This window comes from Bidens hawaiensis, unplaced genomic scaffold (assembly GCF_021521415.1).
Source record: "Bidens hawaiensis isolate Kalapana, Puna unplaced genomic scaffold, B.hawaiensis_p1.1 tig00018425_1, whole genome shotgun sequence".
NCBI lineage: Eukaryota > Viridiplantae > Streptophyta > Magnoliopsida > Asterales > Asteraceae > Bidens > Bidens hawaiensis.
Genome location: NW_027492783.1, coordinates 135,965 through 155,632, shown reverse-complemented (window position 1 = coordinate 155,632; position 19,668 = coordinate 135,965). Strand labels below are relative to the sequence as shown.

Below are 19,668 nucleotides of genomic sequence, written 5' to 3'. Positions count from 1 at the left end.
AACTCAAACTTCTTTTCTTTTACTCCTTCTTTCCACATTATCTTCTCAATCATTCTAGCCATATTGTCGTTGTTTCGGTTTATCAGGCCCAACCTGGCCAAATCTTTTACTTCGCATTCAGGCAATGTGTTGAACGATCTCAACATTCTTTTGAAATATTGAACGCCATCATAACGCTTCACCACAAACAACTTGAGCTGTTCATCATAGATCCAACAAATAATCCCCTTTTTCGCCTCTGCATACCCTTTAATGTTGTAGCTCTTTCTGAACATGGTTGGAACAGCAGGCTTCTTGGTCTTGACAAACCAATGAGCATATTCTTCCTTCCATCTAGGCTGCTCTTCCCACACCGTCTCATCCAACACCGTTTCATCACCAACACCCGACTTTTCCACTTCGGGAATGTCATGCTCAACATCATCATCCATTATCTCACCTTCTTCTAACACATTTTCCACATTAATCTTTTCCCCAATCCTCTCAATCTCATCCACGGGCAACACGTCGTCATCATCCATAAACTCATCGTCTTCCTCATCATCCAACTCCTTTAAAGCATCGATAACGTCCTCAACATCAGCATCATCACCCATATCAACGACAACATCACCAGCTACATCTGTAGACTCCCCCTCAGTTGTGGAAGCCCCAAGAGCCTGAGAGGTTCTTGGCAGCTCACCACCTGCACCCGAAGGTGCATTGGGATCATCGTCATGATCTTCTCGTCTTTTCGTTCTCAACTCATCGCCCCTACACGTCTTCTCCCCCTGAGATGCCAAGTAATCCTTGAAGGCATCTATTATTCGTCCATGTTCTACCAGGAGGGCAGCTTGTAGTTGATTGGATTCCACTAGGCGTTCAATAGTCTTAGACTGTTCGGCAACAATACGCTCTAGTGATGTAATCCGTTCAGCATCTGAAGTAGACCGTGGAGTTGGCGGAACATCAGTAGCAGAAGTGACCGCAGGTGGTACACTTGGTAACCCTGCAGTTGTTGTGATAGTCGAATCAACGAAGCGTGCGACTACCACCGGTGGATCAAACGGCTGTGGTGGTAGAGACACCACTGCTGGAGCTGACGCTTCGACAGTCGTAACCTGTGCAGTAGTAGGAAGAAGTGACATACCTGACAAGACAGGCGGAGCAAAACGTACATGCCTTGAAGTCTCCCCCGCTCCAGTAGCCATACCCAGTCGTTCTCGTCGCGAACGTCTCATCACAAGTTGTACCGCTTCTTCCTCATCTCCCTCCTCTTCCTCAACTCTCGGCCTCTTACCCGAAATCCTTTCACGAGTCACCATTAGCCGTCTGGCCTCAGCAAACGTTTCATCTAACTCGGATTCAGCTACCGAAGTAGCTGCTGTAGAAGCATCCATAACTTGAGGACCCGAGATATCCATATCAAACAAACCGTGTCCACTGAAAGCAGCATCCAGATCAACGTTTTCAGCCGTGGACATAGTCTGTGCAATAGTAGCTGGCATAGCAGCAGAAGAGACAACAGGCGCAGCTGTTACAGCATGAGGTGCTGCCGCCTGATGTGGTTGTGGATCCCTGAACTCATCCCCTCCTGCAGGAACATACTCCGGGTTGATGAGATACCCGAAAAGTGGAGTATGCCTTGGACGGCGTTCAGGGTTGCTACGAGTGCTCGACGTCCTACATTGAGCAAAAATACGCTTTGTTACACACTCAACATATCGAATAGGGCGCCGTTGCGGTAGAGACGGAGCGACATGATTAATAATCATTTGAAGAAATCGCGGATACATGATAAATCGTTCTCGCGCCGTCGCCCGTCTCTGACGATCAATCTCATAGAAAATCATCTGACTAAAAGAGTAACGACGATTGTAAGTCAGGGCCGTCATGGCAGATTGCATCGTCGCACCCATCCCGTCTGTTCCTGCTTTCCTGCCGGACATGCACACAATTAACACGTGCATCAGAAAGCGCCATTGGTCCAGCAGAAAGCCTTTCCTCCTCTGCGAGTCCCCCAGCGGACCCGAATAACCCATTCTCAAGTATGCTCCGTCACGGAAAGGAGCTACGAACTCCGTTGGGTCGTCTCGTGTCTCATCGCCGAACTGCAGAGCCAACCGAATGTCTTCCGAAGAAAACTGTATGTCTTGACCATTGACGGTTGCTCGCATCACAGGAGGCTCCGGTCTGCAATCATAATACACCGTCTGCCAGAAATCTTGAATGTTGGGCAGAGATATGGGTAGTGTATTAGTGATCGCGTGAAAAACTCGTGATCGTTGGAGAAATGTGATAATCTCCCTATAGTCTTCAACGCCTCGTGCGTCTGGATCCAAAGTAATGTATTGGTTATGAGCTGGAAAGAATTGTCGTTGCTCATCACCATCATCACCACCAGTTCCTCCAACTGCAGCCATATCTGCACAAAACAAATCAAGTTAGAGACGTTTTATGTAACTCACAAGTTCGCAGTGTAGCAAGTGCGAAGTTGTGATGTACAGGCGAATTTAAAGGTGAGGCGAAGTTGAGAACAACTTCGCTTCATCTGTAAGTTCGTCTATAAACTTATAAAAAATTTGAAATAGGCGAAGTTGTGTTCAAGGCGAAGTTATGGATAACTTCGCCATAGGCGAAATTAAGCTTCAAGCGAAGTTGTGGATAACTTCGCTGAAGGCGAACTTAAGCCACTGGCGAAGTTGAGAATAACTTCGCGTAAACCTTAACTTCGCCTGAATCTGAAACGGCGACTGTTCAGATTCAAACAAGGTTTATCCGATGTTTCGGACCGATTTAACGATCTAACAATGAAGTCCAACATATTTCAATGGTGTTAGGACGAAAAGGTCGTCCATGAACACGTAACACAAATGTGAAAAACTTGGTTTCGAAGGTTCGACGACCCGAGGTCTCGAACCGGGTTAAACTATAACGAGAAAGATAGGATGTTATTGACTACACATACCACTAGTATAATAGAAACAAGGAACACAAGATCGAAATCGAAAGTGTATATAAGAAAGGTTAACCGGAATTATGGTTAAGTTCGCCGGAAAAAGTTAATAAGAAAAAATTTTACTGTTGAAAACCCCTTTTATAGGGCTGAGTTGGTTCAGGCGAAGTTATTCTTAACTTCGCCTAAGCGAAGTTAAGTACAACTTCGCCGATTCAACAACTTCGCCCGTTATTTACAAAAACAGCCCTTTCAGTTTGAAAAATCTTGAATATATCCTTATAAGTTACCAAAAAGAGTTAAACAAAAATGATCAAGACCCAGTAACCAACAATAAAAATATAACTACAAAAACAGAAAACACTTATAAAATTTTAACGAAATAAGGGATCAAATTTCAGTCTAGTCAGGGACCACTACGTTTTAGAAAAGATCCGAATAGGAATCATACTAACTATGTGACTGTCACTTAGATCCGTGTTTGGCTGTATTATGACATAGAGAAACAGGTTGTAAGCATGTAAATAACGTAAATGGTTCTCATCGTTTCTGTGATACGGATTAAGGTTCAGTTAAGCTCAAAAATTTAAGTTGGCAACATCTCAGAGATAATGATGTCTTCTATCTATTCTCAAAGCGTATTTGGCTATACCCAAGTCACCCCGAATTGACTTCGACCCATAGTGTCTGATTAACTTTTAGATACTCGTTGTCTGCTTCCCGTTTTCTTCTTACTCCAAACTTGAGAAATCTTGAGAAGTTTCGGTTCTCGTGTTTATTGTCACTATTTCTCATAAGTACAAAAATTATACATGTATATTTTTTTTTTTTTTTTTTTTTTTTTTTTTTTTTTTTTTTAATCAAACATAAGAATTTTCATCGGAGTACTAAACTACTGCAAGTCCCTAATCTGGATCACTGCAGTGTCTTGAAATGCTTTCTTCACGGGAATCAGAACACTCACGGGCTCGTGTATGACTGGGTAGTTGCTTTTCTGCCTATCCTTCGAAAAGATATGTATGAAGACATACAAAACTCTTAAGAGGTTTCCACATAAATTCGAGTAAATTTAAGTTAGTATCACATCTACTTTTATGCACCATTAAAATTACCATGACATACAATGACTGTTCTAAAGCCTTTTAAGCTTAATAACTTCACTAGTTAGGCACACATAGTCAGTATATATATCATTTTCCAAGGTTGGATCAATTTTCTTTTAAACACAGCAAAGAACTTCTTACGAAGTAATAGACTTGAAAAGTAATTTCATTTCCCTAAAAAAAATTTTGAATTCAATCACCCCAATCATGTCAAAGTCATCAGGTAAACGGCTATCCTGAAGATCCATTGGATCAGCTGGACCGACCACATACAAGTATGTGTCCTTCTTACTAAGAATGACCGACTAATTTTCAGCAACTGAAAGAAAAACATGTCAACACTGCCCCAGTTACTTTCAGTCTTCCGGTTAATGGCTATCCTCATTTCCTAAGTCGAAAACAAGGACCAAAACATATCCGAGGAGATGTCCATCAAACTGAGGTAACCGACTAATTTTAAGCAATAAAGACACCTTTTTTTTTTTTTTTTTTTTTTTTTTTTTGAATCAAAAACAAAGACATGGTTACTCGGGATTGATCATCCCATTAAGCTCAATTAGGTTTTGAAATCTGGATTTATCAAACGCTTTTGTAAACAAGTCAGCAAAATTTTCAAGTGTATCAACTTTTTCGATCTTGATCAGTTTCTTCTCAGCACAATCCCGTATGAAGTGATGACGAATGTCAATATGCTTAGTTTTACTTTGCTTCACGGGATTGTTAATTACTGAGATGGCGGCAGTGTTATCAATTAAAATAGGAGTGAGTAAGAAATTCAGACCATAGTCGCGCAATTGTTGCTGAATCCATAAAACCTGAGAGCAGCAGTTGGATGCTGCCATGTATTCAGCTTCGCAAGTTGAAATTGCAACTGATGTCTGTTTCTTGCACTGCCAGGAAACTAATCTTCCTCCAAGAAACTGACAGCCTCCTGTTGTTGACTTCCGACTCTGATTACAACCTCCATAATCAGAATCAGTATATGCCACCAGTTCAACGTCTCCTCCCTTTGGGTACCACAATCCTAGTTTCGGCTTGCCCTTGAGATACCGCAAAATCCTCTTCACACCTTTCATGTGAGATTCCTTTGGGTTTGCCTGAAAGCGAGCACAAAGACAAACAGAAAACATTATATCAGGCCTAGAAGCAGTTAAATACATTAAAGAACCTATTATCGCCCGATACAGAGTAGGGTCCACATCTGCGTCACCATCTGATTCAGCTCCCAATTTGTGATTGACGCAGATTGGAGTGTCATATGGAGAACTGTCCTCCATCTTGAATCTTTTCAGCACATCATGAACATACTTTGTTTGATGAATGAACATCCCATCTTTCTTCTGATCAACCTGCAATCCTAGAAAGAAAGTTAGTTCACCCATAGCACTCATCTCGAATCGTTTCTTCATGACAGCCTCAAAATCTTGACACATGGATACTCTTGATGCAGCAAAAATGATGTCATCCACGTAGACTTGAACCAGTAAGAAGTCACATCCTTCTCTCTTCACAAATAGCGTACTGTCGATCAAACCCCTTTCAAAACCATTTTCCAGCAAGTAGTCCGATAACGTTGAATACCAGGCACGAGGTGCCTGATGTAAACCATATAACGCCTTGCTCAACCTGTATACATGATCAGGAAAGTCTGGGTCAGGAAAACCCGGTGGTTGCTCAACATACACAACCTCGTCAACTTTCCCGTTAAGAAACGCACTCTTTACATCCAACTGAAACACCTTCATCTTTTTGAAAGCAGCAAACGCCAAAAACAATCGAATCGCTTCTAACCGGGCAACAGGAGCGAAAACCTCATTGTAGTCAATACCCTCTTGCTGATTAAAACCTTTAACAACCAGCCTCGCCTTATTTCTCACAATAATCCCCTTTTCATCTCTCTTGCACTTGAACACCCATTTCGTGCCTATAGCATGCACATTCTTTGGTTTTTCGACCAAAGTCCAAACTTCCATTTTCTCGAACTGAGCCAACTCTTCTTGCATAGCTTCGACCCACGAGCTGTCCTTCAAAGCCATTTGATAATTCTTCGGTTCAATTTGGCTTATGAAGCAAGAGTACAAACATTCATTCATAATACCTGTATCTTTAATGCTTGTATAAACACAGGTGTGCTCATTCAAGCTACTTCTGGTTTGTACACCAGAGGACACATCACCTATAATATTCTCCAATGGGTGATCTTTGTGAATTCTCGTGGTCGGAACAGCACCGACATGTAAATTGTCTTCCAAGTTTGAAGAGATCTCATCTATGGTTGTTTCTGGCTGAGAGTGAAAAGGATTAATAAACTCATCTTCAGTTGAGGCCGCAGGGGTATCGATAGGGTTTGATGTGGAAGGCTGAGATTTTTCTGTCATCTGATGTTGCACTAGCTCCTCTTCCTCATCAAATATCATCTTCGTCACAACTCTTTCGTCTTCTTCAGCAATTTCTAAATTAGGTACGTTAAACGACTTAAACAGTTTAACATAGTCAAAAAGCTCAGCAGGTCCATTGCTTGGTTTTGGCGGTTGATAACTAGTAATGTCGGTGTTACAAACCACCTCCACCTTGCAAGTTGTCGTATTGAAGACCCGTCTGTTGGGAGTCCCAACAACATAACCGACTAGGATTCCCTCATCGGCTACTTCACCAAATTTCGAGTTAGTCTTCAAAATCGAACAAGGAGAACCAAATGGTTCAAGACCGCACAAGTTGGGCTTCCTACCATGCATAAGCTCGTAACAAGTTTTTCCAAGTCTCTTAACTGTTAACACCCGATTCAGAACATAGCAGGCTGTAGCCACTGCTTCAGCCCAGAACATCACAGGAAGCTTTGAGTCTGCCAGCATAGTTCTGGCTCCTTCAATCAACGTTCGGTTCTTCCTTTCAGCTACTCCGTTCTGTTGTGGCGTATACGGAGCGCTGTATTGATGCTCAATACCCTTCTGTAGACAAAAGATTTCCATCTCAAAGTTCTTGAACTCTGTCCCATTGTCGCTTCTGATGAATTTAACTGATTTACTCATGACATTCTCGACTTTTGTAATGAGATTCTTTACCATCTGAGTCGTCTCGTCTTTCGTTTTCAGAAAATATACCCACGAGTATCGCGAGTAATCATCAGTTATCACCAAGCAGTAAGAAGTACCGCCTAGACTTTGTACATTCACCGGACCGAAGAGATCCATATGAAGTAGTTCTAGAGTACCAGCAATTGAGTTGATCGTCTTGGTGAGATGGCTTTTCTTGTGTTGTTTTCCCTTCTTGCACGCTATGCATTTATCTTCAAAGTTAAAACTCTTTAAGGGAACGCCCATCACAAGCCCATTTTTGACAATGAAGTTCATCTTACGAAGATGAATATGTCCCATTCTCCTGTGCCATAACTCTGATTCTGATTCGCTTGCCTTTGTCATTAAACAGGATTCTCTGGTGGCCATTTCAGTAGACCTCATATCCATCACGTATGTATTCGTTTCACGTGGAGCTTTCATTACTATCCATTCTTCTGGTATATGAAAACCAGGCTTCAATACAATCGCTTCATTCTTAGTGAAATGGACAGTGTATTCTTTATCACAGATCTGCGACACACTCAGCAGATTGTGCTTTAATTCCTCCACAAAGTTTACATTTTCAAGTGTCATTCTCCCATTCGACACAGTTCCTCTCCCAGTTATTCTTCCTCCGCTTTCACCAGCAAAACTAACTCTAGCTCCCTGAACAGGTTTTAAGTCATGCAACAAGTGTTTGTTGCCTGTCATGTGCCTGGAACAGCCGCTATCTACAATCCAAAGATTGTTTGCAGCCCTGTTCAACTGTTCCTGCACCATAAAACAGAGAGTTAGAATCTTGGGACCCAAGACCAATTGGTCTTGGATCGATACGTCCCGTACCCTGGCTTTCTTAAGTTAGCATCAGGATAATTTCTGTAAGTCCTGTTGGGGAATCTCCCTGCAGATTGTGTGTAATGCCTTCCAAACCTTTGAGAATTGAAGGTGTTATATCTTGAGGTTTGGTTGTAAAACTGAGGTTGGTTTTTATGAAAACTTGAATTCGTTACATTTTGCCATTTTTTAAAGTTTTCATTTTTAGCAGTAACAAAATGACGCTTATACTCAGTTTTATTTGGCTTCACACGTCTTAATCTTGGCTCCAGAGGGCAATCAGCAACTAAATGCCCTAATTTGTTACATCTAAAGCAACACCGACTCTCCAATTTCTTGTCAAATGTTGGTTTGGATGTAGAGGTAGTGTTACCAGCCGTTCGTCTCACATAAGGTGGGACGTACGGATTGAGTGGAGAACTCTTTTTAGAAACTTTATTTTTATCTCCATCGGTGGGTAACCCTACCTTCTCTTTTGTCTGATCAGATTCAGACAACTTATCCGAATCCGATGAGACTGGACTCAAAACAGAATTATTCACATTAGAAACTTTTGAGCTTGTTTCTCCACAGCTAACACTTGGTTTTGTAATCTTGATTGGAGTTGTCTGAGGAACTTCGAAATCGACAGATTTCTGAACACTCGGATTATAAGTATAGTTGTGGTTAAAGGGTGGTGGAACTTCATTATATCCGATTCCTCCCCTCTTTGCAGAGGTACCTGGATCACTCACGAGGTGATCAAGGATGGCTGAGGAATTCCTGAACTGCTCAAGTTTGCGGTTCAGTTCCACCACCTTTACCTGGTGGTCAGCAATCTGTTTATCTCGATCAGCAATCACTTTAGTTTTTTCCTCCAAAACTTCATAACTAAGATCAATTATTTCAATTTTCTCAGCAAGTTTAATTTTTAAGCTTTGAACGTCTTTTTCACATGCTTTTATTTTAATTTTATAACTCGTTTCTCTTGCTTTCGTAAAATGGTGATCTTCTTTAATAGTTTTAAAGTCAGCATCTAAATGGACATACTGATCAGTTATTGTTTTAAGTTGCTCAGACAAATTCTCACAACTAGTACAAATAGTTTTAGGACTTACCTCGGAGCGATTATCTTTGTCATTTGCCATGAAAGCGGTTTCTTCTTCATTTGCTTTCTCCATTTCTTCAACCTTCTCACATTTTTCAGCTTCAGACTCAGCCATGTTTGCTTGCTCACCAGAACCACTTGAGCGTTGATTCCAGTTGTACTCTCCTGCCTCTCTGGTTAACATGGCATTTATCTCTCTGTTAACTCCTGAGTGTTGTGTAGGTCGACCTTGTCCTCGTTCAACCCTCTCATTTCGGCATTCCTTGGCAAAGTGCCCGTACTGTTGACAATTATAGCACCTTACCTTGGACTTGTCGAACCCGGGCCGACCACCAACAAACTTTCTCCCCGTCTTATTCATGAAACGCTTGACTCGCCTCACTATCATGGCCATTTGCCATTGCAAATCCATCTCCTCCAGATCATCAGCATCGATCTGGTCGTAGTCCTCATCCAGAACAGCAGGGTCCACAATCTTCCCCTGGATGTAGTTTTCATAGGAAGCAATAAATGATGCATAGACTGCAAACTGCTCTTCAGCAGATTTTACACTCATAGGCATCTTGGAATAACTATTGCTAGATGCATTTGCAGAAAAACTACTTGTGGATGCTTGAGGCTTTGAAGTACTAGATCCTCCAGCAACGAAACATACATCACCATTCGTGTTTACAGAAACTTTTCCTTCATGAGACGAGTCAGAGCCTGACTCCCCTTTCGAGTAAAAAGCAGCAGATTCAGGCCTTGAACTTGAGCCTGAGTTAACCTTAGCACCATACATACCAGGGTCTTGTATCTGATCTGTTGGTGTTTCCTTTCGAACCATATTAAGCTCATAAGTTCTGAGCTTGTTTACTGCCGTTTCAAGATCACAATTTGGAAAGTCTCTGTCTTCCCTCATAAGGACGGTGTACATTTCCCACTTCGGTGGGAGAGCATCGAGAAGCTTTTCAACGATCTCTTCTTCTCGGTAAGCGATTGAATAATTGCTGAGCTCTGTCATTAGATGATAGTATCTGGTGATAATATCATCCAGCGATTCGTTCTTCAAAAATTTGAAGACGGAGAACTGGGTCTTCAAAAGTTTTACCTTCGATGCACGGATACCCACATTCCCCTCGAATCTATTTTCAAGAGCATCCCAAAGCTCTCTTGCAGAAGTGTACTTTCGGAACGTATGGAGAACCTCTTGAGGAAGTGCCATTGTTATCGCAGCATGGGCCTTGCTTTCGGCCTCGTACATTTTCTTTTCTTCCTCCTCCATTTTGCTGTACTTCTTAACCACATCGCGACCTTCGTATTGCGCAGTTGGAGGGATATATCCATCCTGGATGCACACCCACATTTTGGCATCCTGGTATTTGATGTATTGGATGAATCTGTCCTTCCATGCCACGAAGTCAGTTCCCTTCATCAGCCTCGGGGCCTTAGTGGCAGACCCCGCTTCTACTTCCATCTTGACCAAGTCGGAGATATTGATCGACGACATCCTTGCAAAAACCTTCGCTTGAAGGTTAACTTCGCTGAAAGAGAACTTCGCTGAGATCTTAAATTCGCTTGATTTGGGCGAAGTTAAGAATAACTTCGCTTAGCTCTGGCGAACTTATGAGTTGTGCGAACTTGGGTTTGAAGCGAAGTTGCGGATAACTTCGCTAAGGCGAACTTATGAAGTGAGCGAAGTTGTAGTTAACTTCGCTAATCCTTATATCTTCGCCAAAAACCCTAATTCCAGCGACGGCAACTTCGCCTGAAGAATGGTAACTTCGCCCGATGAACGGTAACTTCGCCCGATGAACAGGGAAGTTTGTTCAGATCTGTTTTCGTCAATCCAGCAGCTCCCGATCAATGCAAAGGCTTGAAAATGACTGTCAAGCACTAGCAAAACTCAATCCCAACAAAAACACGTCCCGCGAATAGGTCAAACGAGACGTTTTCTACACCCGCGTGAAATCCCGAACCTCACAATCGAGCCGATTGGCTCTGATACCAATTGTAGGTTCCTGGACGGATCGTACACGGGATGTTCTCTAACAACGCAGGTGCGGAATCCCTGCGTAGGTAGGTTACGAGTGTAGATAAAGAATAACACAAGCAATGAATCAAACACGTAATATTATTAACCGAACACGTGACTCGTAGTCACTATTACAGACACTGGAACTAGCAAACACGTCTGCTTAAACTCGAACACTTGACTGAAACCCTAAACGAACAACCTTAAACTGTTTCGTCTGAAACAGTATATAAACACGACAACTTCGCCACAGGCGAAGTTGTCAATAACTTCGCTGATTCAACAAGTTCGCCATAGCGAACTTGTTGACAACTTCGCGCATTACAAAACAAACATAAACAAAACATAATTACATTACAGACTCGATTACAAATGCTAGACTATGAACTACTGACATACATGTACCAACAACACTACGATTATCTTACCATTAAGTCAACTGGATTTTTAAATAGAGATTAAAAAAGTAATAATCATTGTCGAGAGTGGGATTTGAACCCACGCCCTTTCGGACAAGAACCTTAATCTGGCGCCTTAGACCAACTCGGCCATCTCGACTTTTGATCTTCTTTTCTTTTGTTCATACATAAGTTATAATGTTAATGTCCAGAACACTTTACCAAGACCAAAAAAGAGTAGGCAAAAGTAAAAGTTAAAAGAGAGTGAAGAAAGGGAGAACTGTCATTTCCGTCTCTATGACTTGGTAACTTTGTTATTTCCGTTCAAAGAGTTTTTTGATTATTACCGTCCTCGTGGTTTCATTTTCTTGCCATTTTAGTCCAATTCACTAACCATGTTAGTTATAATTAGGGGTGGCAACCTTGACCCAAACCACTTCAAATAGGTCAATTTGGGTTGTGTTAAAATTCAAATGAGTTGATTTGGGTCATAGGTTTTAATTAAATAGGTTAAAATGGGTCACTTGAAATTCCACATTCTTATTTTTGGGTCAAAATGGGTTGACAAATTTAACTACATGGGTCGATGTGGGTTAGTGTCTTAAGGAAAAGTGACATGTTTGGGTTGAAACGGGTTTTAGATTGGAACGATATCGGTTTAGGTTTCGGCTCGGATCAGCTTTCGTGCCGACACGAGTTTTAGCACTGGACGGGTTGGGTTTCGGTTTCTTTCGAGTTTTCGCACTAGACGGGTCGATTAAGGTTTTTGATTCGTTTTCGTCGACATTTCGGTTTCGGTTAATTTGTCGGGTTTTTTTTTTTTTTTTTTATGAACGAGGATAACGGCGAAAATATTTTAGTTTTTTTACTTTTTTCGTTATTCGTTTATATTTTGAGTTATGATTTTTTATTTGTTTTTTTGAAATTTTTTTTGAGGGATTTTGATCTTAATAGAAACCATCAAAAAATATTCAAAAAAAATCACAACTCAAAAAATAAAACAGAAACAAAAAATGTAAAAAAACTAAAACGTTTCGTCCGTTGTCCTCTTTCAAAAAAAAATCGACAAATTAACTGAAACTGAAAAGTCGACAACAACGAAACAAAAACATGCTGAAACAAGCTGTTAAGTGATGAAAGGAACTGAAAAGTCGCTAAAGCAAGCTGTTAAGTGCTGAAACGAACTGAAAAATCGCTTAAACGAGCTATTAGATGCTAAAACGAACTGAAAAATCGCTTAAACGTGCTGTTACGTGCTGAAACGAACAGAAAAATCGCTTAAACGAGCTGTTACGTGCTGAAACGAACTGAAAAATCGCTTAAACGAGCTGTTACGTGCTGAAACGAACTGAAAAATTGCTTAAACGAGCTGTTACGTGCTGAAACGAACTGAAAAATCGCTTAAACGAGCTGTTACGTGATGAAACGAACTGAAAAATCGCTTAAACGAGCTGTTACGCGATGAAACGAACTGAAAAATCGCTTAAACGAGCTGTTACGTGATGGAAACGAACTGAAAAATCGCTTAAACGAGCTGTTACGCGCTGAAACGAACTGAAAAATCGCTTAAACGAGCTGTTACGCGATGAAACGAACTGAAAAATCGCTTAAATGAGCTGTTACGCGCTGAAACGAACTGAAAAATCGCTTAAACGAGCTGTTACGCGCTGAAACGAACTTAAAAAATCGCTTAAACGGACTGTTACGCGCTGAAACGAACTGAAAAATCGCTTAAACGAGCTGTTACGTGCTGAAACGAAATGAAAAACCCGTTTTGACCCGTTCCAACCTTGACCCGTTCTAACCCGAACCTGCTGACCGTAACCCGTTCCGACCTGAACCAAAACAACCCTTTTTTAAATGACCCGTTTCGACCCTAACCCGTTCCGACCCATGACCCGTTTCGACCCAACCCAACCCATTTGCCACCTCTAGTTATAATATGTTAAGTTATGTAAAATTACCAATTAGCCTGGAGTTTAATAAAACCTTTTGGTCCGACCTTAGGAAAAACGAAGTTGTCAGCCACACAACTACCATCTCCATCGTCTCTCTGTTTCCAGACAATCTACGTCTCTACACCACATTTCTAAAACAAATGTTGTTCTTAACTAGCGGATGTTTTCATATCACATTCTATACGAGCAAACCAAATCAAATTCATACCACCGGGAAGGGTAGTGGTGGCGACAGCTCATGTGAGTGTCGGACGAAATGGCCAAAAAAATGTTTTTGGATGACAATGGTAAAAGTGACCAAATCATATAAACGAAAACGACAGTTCTCTCAAAGAAAGAAAAAATGAAATAATAACCAAAAACAGATGCTTCAAAATTTAAATCCTTATCGATTCTTAAAAAGTTAATTCTCATTAATAAGGTATTGAGCATAAATCAACACTCAAACAATCAAAGTTATCTCTCATTATGCTATCTTTCTCCATTCTCTCTCGTAGCTACAATAAAAAGAACGCAAACGCCCAAATATTAAATCATACAAACACAAAAACTGATACCTTGCTAACCAATACCAATAGAACCAGGTAAAACACACTTCATGTATTTCATAAATACAAAGAAACAAAAATTGGCCATGAAATAAAAAACGACGGGCTGTGCCTTCTCTAAAATAGCAGTCTGGTCGTCTGCGCCATAATTACGCATGTGTTTCAACATCTCCAGTTGCTGTTACAATGTTTCCATTAAATTAAAATGAAAACTTTGACGATACATAAGAAGTTAAGAACCACAAAACACTCGTACCTGTTGCTGTAGATTCTGTTGCGTTTGGAATCTCTCGGAATATTCATCTGGTCCGAGCTCTGCTTCTTCACACGCCATCTCTTCTCTGTCGATAATCATAGCACATGTTTATATAAATGATTGCAATTTTGTGGCAGTAGCGAAAACGTCACAAAACTGATATAATTATGTTATTGAGATAGAGAGAGAGATATTACTTTGCTACAAATTTATAGAAACTGATCATCAAATCTTGGTCGTTTTCGTATTCCATATTTATTTTCCCCAAGCAAGCAAGGCCATAAATTGGATCTGAAATAAGTCAATAACCGCGTTACATGCAATGCCAACATGTCGTTAATGCTACAATGTAAGAAGCAGGTGCTAGTGAGGGTGTTCAAGGGAAAAATCAGTAAGCAGAAACATGTCAAAAACTGCCACTAGTTCTTATCATCAGAGGTGGCAATTTAGACCCGTTAACTTAGGAACGGGTCGCTTTCAGGTCGTGTTTTGGACTTTTATCTCAATCGGGTCAAACTTAAAACGTTGTGCATGTCACCCAAAGTCGGTTTTTAATGCACACGACCTACTAAATTATTCTATTCAAGGATTCAGATTATTAGTGTAATAATATTGTTTGCAGTCATAATTAACATATTCAAAATATTTATGTAAGATCCATATACAATTATACATAAGTACATACACATAGTGACGGTCACTAAATATTTGAGAACCATATAAACCAATGAACAAATTGGTTTCCTAAATACTTAGTGGGTCTCATCCAGGGCCGGCCTAAGGGTGTGGCGGGATAGTCGACGACCACAGGCCTGACACCCCGCTAGGCCCATTTTTTTTTTAAATTATATGTATTTTAAAAATATAACACAATTTTTAAATTATATGTATTTTTTAAATTTTAATTTTTTTAAATTATATGTATTTTCTTAAATGTTTCAACACAATTACATAACTAGGAACTTGGTCTAACGGCAAAGAGGTATGACATCTAACCAAGAGGTTGTAGATTCAAGTCTTATTTGAAACAATTTTAAGTTTATTTTTATACAAAAGTTTTTTACATGACTCAAATCATAACCAAGTAAGCACACTTAAAATTAAATTGTTTAAACCCAACAAAATATTCTTTTTACTCAAGGTCCAAAATTTTTTTTGCCTTTGGCCCAAAAAAATTCCGTCTTCTCGGAGCCGGCGCTGTTCTCATCCGAACCAATTATAGCATAATACATTTAAGTACAGAAACATAACTTACCGATTCCCATTTCGTTAAAGTATTTCCTCCTGGATAGCAGTAGTCACAGCTACAGCTTCCTGTGTTTATTTAAGCATCATTTTTATGGTTAAAGGTTTGCACACATTAATGCATTATCTATATTTGTATGAATGATTGCATACAACACATAAAAGAATGATGACAAACAACAGATTATCAGATTATTTTAAATTAGAACAGCAAAATATCTTTGAAGATCCCCAAACTTATTGGTGTTTAATATGTAACCGAATAACGTTAGGCCAAACATAGTGGGGTGATTTTAACGGCATTTAATATGTAACCGAATAACGTTAGGCCAACCGTAATGGGGTGGCGCCCTTGCCACCTCTCAAACATGTTACCAGTTGGGGCATCCGTAGTGGGGGGCTAAAACGCCCTTTTTCATGCCACATAGACACGGGGGCTTTTTCATGTTTTATGCGTAGTGGTTGAAGCCCCTTTGTAATAATTAAATACTGTTTAAATTAACTATACAAAAAAAAAGGAAGAGCTATGACTGGTAAAAGACCAACCCATTTTGTCCTTGACGCCGTATAAAAATGTGGAGACCCATATTTTTTTTGTCAAAAACGCCAAAGGCGTAATGGTGTGGGTAGAGGTGCACGACCAACCCGGTTAATCGGTTCCAACCCGAAATCCTAGCCGGTTAGTAACCGGTTTATACCAGTTTCTAACCACCAGTTAGAAACCGGTTTATTTTATTGATCTTCGAAACCGGTTATTTGTTTTTTTTTTTTTGTAAAACCGTTTTTTTTCCGGTTAACCAGTTCGGTTATACCCGAAACCAGTTATACCGGGTAGAGGTTTCTTGTCTCAAAACCGGTTAGTACCTGACCCGACCGTTGACCACAAACCGGTTTTGAAAATAACCGGTTTGTGCACCACTAGGTGTGGGGGCGTCAGCGCAGCCCCCACTACGGATACCCTTACACCTATTTACATAAGACGTTCCTCTATGGGCGCCCTTGGGGGTTGCCTTGGGGAGCCAACGATGGGCGCGGAAGGTGGGGGCGCGGAGAGTGGGGGATTCACAACGATGGACGCCAATGGGCTTCATCTCTCACACACACATACATATATATGTATATATATAATAGGGGTGCCAATAGGCTTTAAACCACAGCGGGACATTATTGGCTGTGGCTTTGATGCCCCCCGTGCTTACGTGACCCTGTGGAGGGGCTTCGATGCCCCCACCATAGAGGATAGTCTAACGGCCTGTTCTTGAGTTTTTTTAAATGAGGGAAAGGAAAGGAAAACTAAGGATAATTAAAAAATGGGTGTTCTTGAGTTTATTTTAGGATGGAAAGGAAAGGAGTAGGAGGAGTTATGAGGGATTAAATTAATGTATTTTTCCAATAAGTTATCCTCCCAAAAATGGGATGATTACTAAGGATAACATAGTGTCATTTCTTTTCCTCTAATTTCCTTTCAACTCAAGAACACACCTAATTAAAAAAAAAATTCCCCTCCCTTCCCTTTCTTATCCTTCCCTCTCCTTTCCTTTTCTTTCCTTGATTAAAAAACTCAAAAACAAGGCTTAAGGGCGAGTTTAAGCTCAAGGATGCGGGGCCACAATTGAATCCAACCAAACAAATTCAACCCAGTCACATTTTTATATTAAACAAATATATAATAACTACATTGTTAGTTAAACCATTTACGCGACAACCCAAACGTTTTTCACTTTTTAGTTAAACAGCTAATTTTAGCTAACCAACCACAAGAAACTATAAAAAAAAGAAGAAAAATTTCAGTCACCTGATTATCATTAACAGCATCTGCAATCCGTTTCTTAACATCTAATTAAATTCATAACATTTCACATTAAAACCAATTTTTAATAATAATAATAATAATAACAATAATAAATTGATTGAAATGTGAAGAAACACTAAGTGACCCCGGCAGATTACGAATAATCTTAGGGTCAAGTAGATGTTTCCCACGAGGGTTAGGTCCGGCAAAGATGGTTATTCTTCTGATGACCTGCAAAACAGACACCGTGAGCTCGTCACTGAGAAGGGGGGGTACCTCCTTGTGACCACCCTCGGCGTGAGAGTCAGACTAGATTGCTCTGAGTATAAATGTATATTAAGAGAAATAGCTAGAGCAGATAAGATATGTGATGGTATAAGATAGTATGATAAGATCATGATACCGTTCCAAGGTGTTGGAGTATTTATAGCCGAAGGTAGGTTTCCAAGCAGGTACAGCCAGCTGTATAATATTCCTTTTCTACCAACTGTGGGCTACGCACGTGCCATGCTGGTGGTTGGTGGGTAGGCAGCGGCTGATAGTGACATGGCCGGTTGTGTACTATTCCTTTTCCACCAACTGCAGGCTATGTACGTGCCACGATGAGGGTTGGTGAGTAGGCAGCGGCTGATAGTGACATTAAGTACTAGAGCGTGCTGCTCGTCGTACTGTTGTCAGTGAGCTGTCACCCTGTGATTGGTTCATGGGCTGCTTTGGTCAGATCTTGTCTATTTTGTCCATACCTTGGCAGGTATAGTACAAAAGATCCTCCAGAAGCGTACGGACTGGCTCATTTGGGCGGGAGTATTCCCGCCTTGTTCATTCCTTCTTCAGGTGACATTACTGAATTATTGAGAGTTAGTGCCTTGTGCGTGTAGCCTTGCTATTAGTGCGGGTAGCCTTCCCTGATGGCTTGTATCCGCAGCTGCGGGAACAGGCGGGGTACTTCACCATTGGGAGGCTTTTCCTGCGGGAACAGCTTGCGTACTGCGCGTAAGGTCTTCATCTCTCTGAGCATGGTGGGTCCTGCGGAACCAGTTGTTCTTTGCGCAGACGTCCCTCTTCAAGGTGAGTCTTGCGGGTCCAACTGGGCTCTGCTGGTACCTACCTCTTCAAAATGAAATGAAATTGATACCAGGCTGAGATGTGAGAGTAGAGAATCGATCGAATAGATGAAGCAATTGTTCTTTCGATAACATATTGAATAAAAATTTGGGATATTATTATTATTGTTATTCTAGCCCTAACAGTAACAGTTGCACCAAAATAGTTATCGGTCTAGCTTGACAAAACGACGTAGTTTCGACAAAATATGTGACAGCTCCACCACTGGCTCTTATTTCGTTAAGAGTGGTATTTTAATTTCTATTTAGATAACATGCGAAGTAGAAACTAGAAACAGGTTTACGACAGAAAAATGAACATGGTTTGTGGTTAAATTAAAAAGTGAAAAAACGTACCGCCATATCGTTTGCGGGCTTTCATTAATGTTATAATTAAAAAATATGTAACAAAAGGCTAAAAGCATAGTTATTATTTGACTTTTATTTATCAAAAGGTGAAAAGGTATATGATTAGTTGGAAAATAGGTTGGCCTCGCACCCCTTTGCCATACAGCCCCGTTATATGGTTAGCGCCCAATAGGGCTCCTACCTTTTGGTGACCCTCTTTTTCTTATGTGTAATGGTTTGACAGGTCACGTGTAATGAGGCGTTACGGGTGACATTATATAAATACATAGATAGATAGATAAAGCCCCTACACGTGTAATGAGGCGTTAAGGGGCATTATAAAGGCATTAATGTTTTTACAATAAAGCCCATATGGGTTGAAATGTAATGATGGAAGTGGCATTGTCCATTACACAGGTTTTATTATTTAATTTTACTATAAAAAGTGATGATGATGTGGCGACTGATATCCCGTAAAAGACGTTAGCCATTGCGCACGGCCTAATAAATGTGGGAGCACGTATTCTAAATAATAATAATAATAACCCTAGATGTGAAATCGGAAATGCTCAAACATTTTAAAAATTAAAACACGAGAATATGTAATTCCATCTAAACTCAACATCACATAAGTTTTTTAATCAGTGGCCGACCCAATATTTCTTTTTATGTGGGCGATCGGGGGTTAAGTGAAATCTTATAGGGGTCATCCAGATTTAATGTATAAATAAGACCAAAATTCTATTTATGGAGGGCGGCTATTCTCCCTTTTTGACGATAGGTCCGCCATCGTTTATGATATTCCCCAACTCTTTTCTCGAAGAAATTAATCTTCCCCTATAACGAAATCAGCTCCGTCCAATCACAGGGGTTTTATGTACTGAACAATTCGGTCTGCAACGAACTCAACGTATTGACTCATAATCACCGTTTACTCCAACGAGGATGCATGGTAACGCTTCGCGGACAAATTCTCTCTCGATCTCCACCA

General features: G+C 40.6%; 1 non-coding gene and 1 pseudogene across 2 annotated transcripts; both read right to left on the bottom strand.

Moving 5' to 3' along the window:
- Positions 1-11,506: 11,506 nt before the first annotated feature.
- Positions 11,507-11,587, bottom strand: TRNAL-AAG (transfer RNA leucine (anticodon AAG)). The gene has a single exon. It is a non-coding gene; the product is annotated as a tRNA-Leu (tRNA).
- Positions 11,588-13,946: 2,359 nt separating this feature from the next.
- On the bottom strand, positions 13,947-18,483 carry LOC143556044 (uncharacterized; annotated as a pseudogene). Its single transcript, XR_013139305.1, has 6 exons — positions 18,362-18,483; positions 17,230-17,270; positions 15,445-15,503; positions 14,387-14,480; positions 14,190-14,274; positions 13,947-14,111 (listed from the first exon to the last, which is right to left on the bottom strand). The product of XR_013139305.1 is annotated as an uncharacterized LOC143556044 (transcript).
- Between the last annotated feature and the right edge of the window lie 1,185 nt (positions 18,484-19,668).